The 12,747-nt window shown below is 32.2% G+C and overlaps 1 pseudogene; it reads left to right on the top strand.

Moving 5' to 3' along the window:
• Nucleotides 1-8,603: 8,603 nt before the first annotated feature.
• Nucleotides 8,604-11,414, top strand: LOC100786797 (proteasome assembly chaperone 2-like; annotated as a pseudogene).
• Nucleotides 11,415-12,747: the final 1,333 nt, after the last annotated feature.

Here is a 12,747-nt window from a genome sequence, read left to right as displayed (position 1 = left end):
TCGAATGTTGTTTCTGGATTAAATGATGAAGAATATGCCCCAAATGCCGAAATCATCGTCCTTTTAGAGCAATTTTCAGTAAACTGTTCTAACCAATTCGGTTGATCTTTCAAAAGTCACCAAGCATGTTCCAAACCAAAATCGGTTCCTTCGTCTTCCTTCCAAATGGCATATGCATTAAGCCTAGCATCATTATCCGTGCAACCACTTTTCTTCAAAGATGCCATTTGCTTGTAATGACCCTTGAATTTTTGCACGCCCAAATTAATTTTTTTGCCATTGTGATTTCAATGATGCCATTTGCTTGTAATGACCCTTCAATGATTTCGCCAATGATGATCTTGTCTAGCCTAATTTGGGTAGAAAATTGTGAAAATTGCAAACTAACGTCATCATTTGAAACCATCGTAGGACTGTTTGCTAGGATTGATGGAAATGTTTGCGAACTTTGAGAATTAACGGTAGAAGAGGTTTGAGTATTTGACATAAAATGATTTGGTGGTGGTGGTGGTAAAAAATGAGGGGGAAAAAGGATGTCAATTTTGTGAATTTTAGGTCAAAGGAGACATGTTATAATTTTGTAAAAAAATTATATAACTTTGCTAATCAAATTGATTTGGATCCATTGGGAAAAAATATTAATTGAGTTTCAATTTGAAAAAAAAAATTAACTGAGATTGATTATGGAAAAAATTAACTGAGTTTGAATTTAGAAAAAAAATTAACCGAGATTGAATATGGAAAAAATTAACTGAGCTTGAATTTGGAAAAAAAGTTAACTGAGATTGAATTTGGAAAAAATAAAACTGAGCTTGAATTTGGAAAACAAAATTTACTGAGCTTGAATTTGGATACTAGAGGTTCACAAATGAAAAATGAGAATGCCAATTAGGTGTACAACTTGTTATTGTGTGAACCAATTTATACTGTGCACAACCACTCTCTGTTCAGATTTTTTTTCCGACTGTTGCACTGTGCAAAACGCTTACCGTTCACACTTTCCTTGTTTTTTTTTCCTCACTTTTTCCTCCTACCTCTTCATCTCCCACGCTCCACTATCTCCTTCCCCCACACTTTTTCCTCCCCTCTCTCGTGCCTCTTCATCTCCCACGCTCCACTCTCTCCTTCCCCCACTCAGTTTTTTTTATTCCACTTTTTTCCCTTCCTCTTCTTCCTTTCCCCCTCCCTCTCCCCCTTCTTCTCCCCCTTCTCTTGTAACACCCCATTTTTCGTAAAATAAATTAAAAGTATTTTTATTTAAAAATAAATAAAGTTTTAAAAAAATGACGAGATTTTTATAATTAAATAAATAAGGAGAAATAACTTTATTAATTAAAATTATGATTCGAAGGAAAATAAAAAAAAATATTTTATTAATTCATTTGATAGGAAATAAAATAGAATTATTGTTTATAAAATAATAAAAGATAGAGTAAATAATAAGTAGAGAGTATCCTAACTATAAATAGAAACATATTAGGTCAGTTTTCTGACGATATGTCTCAACGCTTTCTCTTCTTCTCAAATTCGTTTTCTCTTCTCCTCCTCCCAAAACTCTCTTTTTTTCGCATACATTCAAACTTGTCTTAGTAAAACGCAATCCCAAACTTATTAACCATTGGATTGTCGTGAAATTTGGACACCAGGTTAGGAAATCATTTACACACATCTCCACCATTGGGATTTTAAAATTAATGTCTGTGGTGAAAAAAATGTGCCTCGCATTGAGCTTTCTCTTTTTCCCACATACACCTAAGCCTGCCTCAGTAAACTAACAATCCCAGACTCGTTAACCATTGGATCATCGTGAAGTTTGAGAACTGGGTTCAGAATGCATTTTCAAAGGTGCTCACCTTTGGAATTTTCGAAAAAAATGTCTGAGGTGAGAGAGATGCCCTTCGCATTGTAGCTTTCTTTTTCCTGCATGCACTCAAACAGGTTCTAGTAAAACTACGATCACAGACTCGTTAATCGTTGGATCATTGTCAAATTTAAACACCGGGTTTGCAATTCATCGTTACATACTTCCACCGTTGGGATTTGTAAAATAGTTTCTACAGGGAGAGAAACATCTCTCGCATGGATACAGTAAAATGGAGGCTTCAATCTCTTCTCCTTACCTCTAACGCTTGAAAACCCTAATAGAGCAACCAGAAAAAAGCTTAAGGAATCTTTGACAACTGTTAGAGATGCTACTATCACTACCGGAATACACACGTGAGCCCGCTTAGAGGTAAGAGATGAATTTATCACAATTGAGGTTAAAATGAACATGTGTAGGGGTCCTTAGAGGATCACATTGTGGTTTATTTTAGGATGTTTATTGTATTGTAATTCTTCCTGTATGATTATGTGAAGTTTTTTGATGGGTTTTACTCTCCATGTTGTGAGAAACATTTTTGTATAATTTGTTTATGTTTTAGATAAGATTAGCGTGATAAATAGTTATATTGGGATCATGAAATAGTGATTGAAATTGTGTATGAGTGATAAATTGAATATGTGATGAATTGTGGGATAACATGTTGCTTTCAGATTATAATATTGTTATTGAGATTGAGTATAAGTGTAAAGTTAAACATGTGTTAATTTGTGAGATACACGTAAGCATGTGATGGTGGATTATGACATTATGAGATGTTAAATTGTGGACATAAGATTTGATTATGAATAAGTGTGTGGTTAACACTTGATGTGACAATACTTGTGTTGTGAGCTCTGAATTATACAATAACCCGACTGGTGTTTACTGAGAAAAGTGGTTATGTGCAGTGTTAAAGGGAAAGTGTAGGATTCCTAGTTAGGAACCTAAAGTATTAAATTGTAGCATAATGTGTTAAACATGTTTGAAACACGAGTGTGAGGTCATAGGTATTGTATAATTCATAAGCAGTGTTTGCATGCAAAAATTGTTTTAGGGATTGGACTTGAATCAGGAAGGTGATGCCCTAACAGATTCTCCAGAGTCTAGGCCTTGGGGGTAAAGACATTCGGTTTGAGTGTTCCTTTAAGCATATATTGATCTCATATGGTTGGAGCATTCTCACAAAACAAAATGACCATGACTGGTCACCTTATGATTTTACTTATTGAGAGAGATTGTGTGGTATGTCTTGTTATGTACTCCTAAGTGCCCTAGTGTGGTTTTTCACTGACATGATACCACATTGCATATAGACTTGAGTCTTAGTATAATTGTTGCATAACACTTGCTAATTGTTTATTATGAAATTGATGAGTGTTATTACGTCTTGACCCGAGTGTGTGATTCATGTGTATTGGTGATTGGAAAATGAATTTTAAATTATAAAGTGATGAAGTGACATGGATTCTATTAAGTTGAGCTATGTTATAAATACTTTCATAATTTATTTTGATTACGTTTTTGTTTATTTGTTTTTTTAGAAATGTGATAATTCACTCCTTGTGTGCCATTTGTGTTTGGATCTTGAGATGATCTCAGACCTTGTGTTCGTGGAAGCAGAAGACTAAGTGAATAACTTTAAAGAATCTCGTGCTAGAGGACGTTGGGACACAATGCTTTAATAGGATGTGACATTTGGGGCATAAGTTTCTATATTAATTGCATGAAGTCTTGAACGATCTTGTTTTGAGCCGATATAATTTTATTATTTATTTGGACACATTCTATTATGATATTAAGAAAGTGAATGCGAGCCTTTTACCTTTTTGAAATGTTTTTATTTAAATGTGTTTTAAAAACTTTTAATTAATTTTGTATTCTTATTCCTTTTTATTATTAGTACATATATGTGTGGGGTAGAGAGTGTCACACCCTCTCGCGGCGCCCAACTTCCACCCAAGGAAGGTATTTTTTTTTCCTTCCTCTTTTGTTCTTGTTTGCATTTTCGTTCTTGTTTTTTTTTTCTTTCATTATTTTTCTTGTTCTCGCGGGTTGATTGTTGGTTTGTTGGTTGTTCTATTTGTAATTTTATATTTTTTTTAACATTGTACATAGGTCTTTAGGGTTCTTCTACAAGAATTCATTTTCTATCCGGGAGATCTCTATATTACCTTTATTTTAAAATGACTTTGTGTTGCTAAACCCTAACCATCATCATGCTGAGCATAGAAAATAGAAAATGGCAAACATCAGAAGTTGGTAAAGAGTTTGCGTTGAACACTAAAATTGCTCCAATAACTTAAAAAGAGTGCCCCCCAAAGTCTATCACATTACCCAAATAAGAAAGAACCCCCCTGTTCAACACATTCAACCACTCCAATACTTTACTTTCTTTGGAAAAGTAGGTTCCAGTTTCCCACTACCTTTTTCTGCGCTCACCACGATTAAGTGCAAGACAAGACAACGAACAAATCACCATTCACCAACCCTTGTTGAGAACATTCGGCAAGACTCATGCATTCCCCACCGTAGAAACTCGTAAGCCTCTTAGATTGGCATTGGCCCAAATGGAAACATAGCACTTTCCTATTGAAATCAAGCAACTACAACAAGCATAGCCACAAACAGTGTTGTTCCTGTTTAGGAGTCTCTGGTATATTGCCCTTTTTCCTCACACTTTTCTAGCCACATTCATGGTTTCACAAGTGTCAACTATCAACAATTGATTACAAAAATCCATTTACATTCAAAGACATTTTCGTTTTCCATTATTCGCATAGACACTAATTTTTCTTTTTTCCATTCTAGGGAAAGAACTTGCGTAACCACTCCTCTAGCTCACATGGATTGCGATGTGAACTCATAATAATAGTAACGTAATCATTTGACCAATCGAGTCTTAACGGTTGTAAAAGGAAAAACAAAAATAGATTGAAACCAACCGAATTGACTTCCGATGGAGAAGTCATAAATAAAACTTTCGATGTTAGCCAGATGTGATTGTGATCCACGATTTAAACTTGCCTTGGGTTTTATAGGAATATTAGTATACAACATAAAAGTATACAATTTATTTAGTTTTCTCTTTCTGAATAATGAATGATGAGTAACGCCTAACAAGGCACATTCCTCTTCCAAGTGCTTATTTGTTAATCCTTATTGTTATGCAGGTAGGCAAGAAATATTCAATCTTGGAAACAGGGGCTAAAAATTTTACACCTCGTCACCAATAATATTTAGATTAATTCATAAGTAAACTACTTCTTTTTTCTATTTTACATTTCTTATACAAAACTCCATCCATCTCAAAAACTAAGGCAAATTTCTTCTTTATGATAACTTTGTTTGATGAAAAATATCTACCAACTTTTATGATTAATGTCGACTAAGAAACTTTGATTGATTGCCTTCATTAGAATTATTTTTTTTCAGCTACATTTTACATTTACATAATTCAAACATAAAACTTAACTTAGGGATTCAAATTTAATTTCACTTAGATAATCAACTTATTGGTCTTAATTTATAAATATCACATGTCTAAACTCAAAAGCTTTATTATGAAATAAAATTGATAAAAAATACCTTTACTACAATTTTTTACTAATTACGTAAAATCCCACACCTGTCTCTTAAGCATTATAAAAACATTCTTCTATATATATTCATTACAATTAATTAGATAACCCTATAATAGTAAGAAATCAATTTATTAATATTTAAATGATCGATCGATACATAAATAAAATTGTTATAATTTATTTTAATCTCTCTCTTTATTTAAATTAGAATATATATATATATATATATATATATATATATATATATATATATATATATATATATTAACTTTTTATCTCTTACAATCTATTTTCTTCAATGTCTTTAGTTCTAAGTTGATTTTTAATATTTTTTTAAAAGAAGTTATCAATAATTAAAAATAGTATTACATGACAATATAAATTATTTACCATAAATTTAAAATATAATATACATGTTCAAAATATTTATTTATTATAAATTTTAATTATAATACAATTTATATATTTAAAAGTATTTATTTATTATAATTTTTTTATAAAACATTTATTTCGTGCATGCTAAAATACTAGTATATATATATATCATAAATATATTTTCAATTTTTTTTTATTTATTATAAATATATATTTCATAATTTATTTATTTATTTTCACTTTTTTAAATTATATTTTAATAATTATCTATGAGTACCTACAAATATTAATGAAATTCATAAATACCTACAAACATCATCTAATCGAGTACGTGGGACTGGAAGTTATTACCTATAAAGTGTCCGCCTTTTATTTGTTCTAATTTCCTCATTTTTAATAGATGCTATATTCAATCTCAAATACATATGATATTTTTTTTTATAAAAGATAATATTATATTATTTTTTGATATTATTAAGCTTACAATATGTAGACTTTATGAAACTTTGAGAGAGGGAAAACATACATAGTATCGTGTCATCCTGATTATTACTTTCACATTCAGACCCCTGAACCACAAGTTATTCATACTGTTCTCTAGAGGAAATCGAAAAGGTACACTTCATTTTAAATGTATTAAAGTGGAAAAAGCTATAAGAAAAATTATAAAAATGATAAATATTACAAGTGACGTGATAAAAATAGTTAAAGAAAAAGGAAATATGTGTATATTTTATAGTTAGGAGTTGGTTCTTTAACAATGAAAACCCTTAAGATTTGGGAGTAAATAAAGTTCTTCATTGACTTACAAAAATAGTGTATATTTATAGTTACATGGGCTGTACCAGCAGAAGGCAACTTCAAGTATAATGTTGATACAAAAATAGTGTATATCATCCTGAACTCTGCAGGAAATTTTGTCCTTGCAAGAACATCGATTAAGGCTGGAACATCTCTCGTGCTGAAGCTGAAGCTTCTGCTCTTATGGAAGCCATCTTATGGGTGCCAGAATTAGGTCTCAACAATGTCACTTTTGAATGTGACTTGGTGCAGTCGTGTTCCAATATGGACTGTGAAATAGCTAGGTTGCATTTTGAGTGTTTGTAAAGCCAACCTAAGTCTTATTAACTCTAGTGTGAGTTCTATCCATAGAAAAGCAAGTCTAAAGTCGCTCACGTGCTTGCAAAGACATCTAGGTTCTATCACTACTAGAAACTATGTTTTTAACGTCACCATTTTAACATTGGTTTTATAAAAACCGATGTTAAAAAAAGTGCGTTGACATAATCACAAATAAGTTGAGTTCGTTAACATCGGTTTTTAAAAAATCGATGTTGTTTTATCAATTGTTAACACCGGTTTTTTAAAAACCGATGTTGTGTGTATATGTTAACATCGGTTTTTATAAAAATCGATGTTGTATTATTTCCCAAATTAAAACCTCAATCTGTGAAGACTCTTTTCGTGCTCTCATCATCACTCTCTTTATTGCTTCCCAAACCCTTCCACCAATGCCAGACTCATGAGTGCACACCGCGTTTTGCTTCCCAAACCCTTTCATCGTAGACACCGTCGTCACCGACAATCCCTAACCGTCTAATGAGTATTTTGTAAACCTAACCTCCATCAAGATCAATGGTAAACCTTTTTCGATTAACACCTCCTCCTGACCATTGATCAGAATGACTTCGACGGGACCAAGATTAGCACAACAGAGCCTTACATTGTTTTAGAAAGTTTTGTATACAAAATCTTTGTACGACTATTTATGAACGAGTCCTCTGTGTTTAACTTAACGGTGACAAAGGTTGTTGAGCCATTTGGTGTGTGCTACCCTGTGGGTGACCTCACAGAGACCAGAGTGGGACTCGTGGTGCCCACCATTAATCTCGTGATGCACAACGAGGACATGTTCTGGAGAGTCTTCGGGGGAAATTCAATGGTGAGGGTCGCCAAGGGAGAAATGGATGTGTGTTGCTTGGGTTTTGTGGATGGTGGGACCCGTGAGAGAATGCCCGTTGTGATCAGAGGGCATCAGTTGAAGGATAATCTCATGCAGTTTGATCTTGACTCCAACAAATTCAGTTTCACCTCAACTATGTTGCTCCAGGGTACCAAGTGTGCTAATTTCAATTAAACAAGTATGTATAGGTAATTTAATTGTTTCTATTTTTTGGGTACCATGTATAGAGCTATTATTACCTGTTTCATTAGATGTTGTGATCAAATGAATCACAATACTTAGTGCACATGTGAATGAGTTACCATTAATTGTCTTTTGTATTTGCATTATAGTGTGAGGAAGTTATCCAAGATGACAGAAAAGCTAAGCAAATTTGTGCTTAATGGTGTTGGTATAGTTAGTGGATCAATGATGGCTCATGTGGTTAAATCCCAACCAGAAAAGCATTCCTAAGGATGCTTCCTAGGGAGATTTTGTTGGCTTCCTTTGACGCAGTTAGTAAGTAAAACTAAGTCAAATACTTCATAACATTACTTTTCTTTCAAATAAGCAGCATCACCCTGACTTTCTTTAGTTTCTATCTCATGCAATGTTGCAGATAAGGTTTTAGATGCAGCTGAAGCTGCTGACAAACAAACTCTTTTTGCCACCTCCAAAGCTACATCCAGAGCGATCTCTAACACATAAATGACATTTGATTGAATATTAGTATCATAGAAATTTATAGTTGGATTTCAATGCCACTTTATGCATTAAAATGAACTTCCCCCAACTCAAATAATCCTTGAGTCCAATCAAATACACCAACAATATACAAGCAATGACTGTGGCATTAATTCCCATATCCCTTGGTATAACTCTCATGTGGCCAAAATAAGGGTCAAAAAGAATAAAATTTTGAATGGAATTCCCAGCTGATATATGCATATGCTATTGTTTTAAATTTAATGTCATACACAATCCTTAAACAACAGGTTTGGGGAGAGTGCAGGGGAAGCTACCTACATTTTATACATATCTATCTGTGTTGACACACCCATTTATACACACACACACAAACACACCAACTAGTTGGATTTATTTACATAGTTAGGATTTTTAGATTTGACCAATTTAGTTCTTCAACCAACAAAAAAATATGTTTATATTTAACAAAACAAATATTTGTTCCAAGGGGAGGAAAGGCTAGTAAAGTTAAGTAGTACTCTAGTACTAAGTCTTCAAGATGAAGCCTATAGAAAATTGCAATATCGTTAACATCAACTATCAAAATATCTGGTTAGGATTTTCCCTCTCCCCACGAATGATCAATATAGGTGTTCGTTCACACCTTCATCAGACACAACATTTCCTCGCAGTTGGTGAAATAGTTCCAGCAAGCTTTTATCACATACACCTCTCCGTAGCTATGGCCTTTACTATGGACTGGAAGGTGAACACGTTGGAATGAGATCATCCTTGACCCTTAAATCCAATGCCTCTCTCTCTAGAATAGAAGCTCTGAGTAGATCACAAGCACAAGGTTAGTTCAAACTCAAATTTATGTTATGTTATGTTTTTTTTTTCTATTTTGGTAATTATTTATTACATGACTGTATTGAATATTCAACTTCTTGAATACTTTGTTTTGATTAATATATTGTGAAGCAATGATACTTCAGCAATGCATCCAAGCTTAAATAGTATGCTTTACAACCAACTCTTATGCCATGGACATAACAATCCAAATAACTTAAATCACGTTCAAGAGAATATCAGCCAACAACAATTCTCGTATTACTCTACCTTAAGAAGCCATGATACAATTTTATACCCAACTATTAATTATTAGTTTGGTGCTTAGGTGTGTTTATGTATATTACATGATTATAATTTGTGTGTGTGTTTTCAGCCTGCTCTGTCAATTGGCAATGTAAGGCAGCTAGTTGAAGATCTTTTCATTTCATCAATGGGTTCAGAGAGAGTTGGGTATTTGGATGATCCTAACATTTTGCCTTGTGTTGGCAATGATGCTTATGGATCTTTTCCTTTTCCTCAAGGAGACCTTGCCCTTCCTCATGAAGGTGCTCCTTTGTTTTGTGACTTTTTATTTGTTTCTTTTTAATCTCAAATTCTCTACTCTTTCTTATCACTTCTTTGTAGCTTATGATTCCCTTTCTAATGCTCTCACTATCATCCAACAGAGATCGCCAGTGGTTAAGGTATCACCCGAGGTAGCCTCTACTTTGTTCTTTTAATTTTACATTGCTTTCCTAAATCTAATATGCTGATTTTTTGGCTAGCGTATCATTATAAGTCATTTGCAATGTGTGGATTGTTCCTTATAAGCTTAGTTGTTGGTACTCGATAGTAAATATTCAATATAGAGAACCTGAGACTTTAGTGTTACACCGTTACTTTTTTGTGTTTATTTTGTGTGCATGAACATTAATTTCAAGCCCCTTTGTTCTATCATTCAAGTTCAATATTGAGTGTTTCTGTTGGTTGTCACCTAGTTATTATTCTCTGCAGCAATGGACATTATTATCTTATTCTGGAGTAATCAATAGATTATCATTGGTTTATTATGGATAGTTATATTACTAGACTAGTGTTCTTGTATATTTTCATGTTGAACATCACAGTTGTTGCCCTACTAATCAACAACTGCTCAAGGCTATGCATATTTCTTGTATGGTTGGTTTTGCTCCCCCTTTCAAAAGTGGAGGGGGTAAATTCTAAGGATGTGCTTTATATGAACAACTCTTTTCTGAAATTGACACTTCAACTTTAAAAGGCTATGCCAAATACACAATTGATTCTTAGTGTAGTTTTGAAGAGTGATATGTTTATTACTTCTTAATTTATGGATAAACAATAACATAGAATTATGGGTATTTGATTAGTGATTTGGCTGGAATAACTTACAATTTAATGTGCATGCCACTTGTTAATATTATTGTTCTTGATTCTTTTGCATTATATACCTCACCTTAAAGTTAGTTCCATGCTTAATATTTTATATTAGCTTCTATAGTGGAATTAACATAAGTAATTCTGGAATTTGTTAGAAGAAATTGCACTAATACATGGTCACTTGAAAAGGGTATGATGATTGAGTTTGCAAAAAATATGGCTAATTTTCTTGTTGGTAGTGGAAAAAAGCATATTATTGTCTTCTCCCGCTTATATTTTGGAAAATGGAAAAAAGTTGACATGTCAAGGTGAGGCAGCATATTTCGAAATAGCACTTATTTGTAATTAAGATATTTAATTCATTTATTTCTATAGTTGTCATATTGGTTTAGGGAATTGCATTGAGAAACTTCCCATTCTGATATATCTATTGGCGATCATATAAGTGGTTTGCAGATTCATTACCTTTCTAGATTCATTACCTTTCTAGTGCCAACAAATGAAAACTATTGGGTGGAAGAAACTTCGGGAGTATAACCCTTCTCAAAAGAATTGGAAATATCTTAGTGATTTAGATGAAGGAAATGTAACTCTTGAAGATATTACTTCGGTAGAAGATGAGCTAGAAGAAAAAAATTATTGTGCTAGCTTTCCTTTTGCTGCACTTTTTTCTTTTCTCAATGTAACTTATATGCATTTAAATCTGATGATGCCATATTTCTTGTTACTTATGTAATCATTTAAGCGAGAAAAGGAAAAAAATGTTCTCATCATGTAACAAAATTGTAGTATGATTGGTTCTTGATGTCCTAAACTTTCTTTAAAAAGAATTTCTTCTAATTTGGAGTAGTTTTCCTTACACAACATGCTCCATTTTGTTTGCATGCCATGATAAAGGCTCTACCTTGATTGCATGTCGTGAAAGGTGAGACCAAGTGCATTAGGATTTTTTTTTTCATATGAAGAATAAATATCCATGCCGTTACCTTTTTTTTCATATGAAGGCTCTACCTATTACTGGTTAACTTTCTTTATCTTTGTTATCTTTTTTTATAATGATTTGTATGTTTTATTTATTTTTGTCGTCTTTCTATAATGTTTCATTGTTTTTTTAACAATTATTTGTTATTTAGCTAAATAATTCATGCATTATTGCATTTGTTTGAATAAATGCACTCTGAAGTTGATGGATTAATTGGTTCAGACGCAAATTATCTTATCATGACAAGCAATGATGATATCCTTTTTTTCCAAGGATTTTATTATGATTCACTATTTTTTTTTATCTTCCAAGTGTCACCACATGATAAAATTAACCATTAATATTAATATCAATATTAATATTATTAAAATTTTTGCAAAAAATAACATTGGTTGGTCTAAAATCGATGCGGTGAGCACATTCACTTAATTTTTTTTATAATGATTTGTATGTTTTATTTATCTATGTGTCATGTTGGGTTGCTTATAAAATTAAGTGTCGTGTGTAAAATTCTTTTTGGTCAGAAGTAGTAATTCACTGTAAGCGAGATCTAACCCAGTGGATTAGAAGACACGTGTGGTATCTGACCAGGATAATACACACACACACATGTATGGGGAATGTATCAAATGAGAAAAAATTTAAAATGAGAAGAATTGGGTTTAACTGTTAGATTATAATTAAAAAAATTGATGGTTGATATTAAAACCTAATTTCATCATGTTTACCTAGCTAAAGGAGTATTACTACAGAAAATATGTTTTACATCGGTTAAAAAATATTTTTTTTACGTCGGTTGTACAACTAATGCTGATGCAAGCGACATAGAAAGTCAAACTTTTTGAATCGGTTGTTAATCTATCTTAAAAATTAACTTTTTTTGATCGATTTCTTAATCGACTATTTAAATCAGTTAAGAAAAAGAAATGTGATGTATTAAAAATTAGAGTTTTAACCTCATCATCAAATTTTTAATTGTAATCTAACAATCAAAATCAATTCTTGTCAATTCTTTTATATATATATATATATATATATATATATATATATATATAATCAATACATTTATTTGTATCACTTTGATGGT

This window comes from Glycine max, chromosome 17 (assembly GCF_000004515.6).
Source record: "Glycine max cultivar Williams 82 chromosome 17, Glycine_max_v4.0, whole genome shotgun sequence".
NCBI lineage: Eukaryota > Viridiplantae > Streptophyta > Magnoliopsida > Fabales > Fabaceae > Glycine > Glycine max.
Note: the sequence above shows the minus strand (reverse complement) of the source record. Positions and strands in the feature narration are given on the sequence as shown.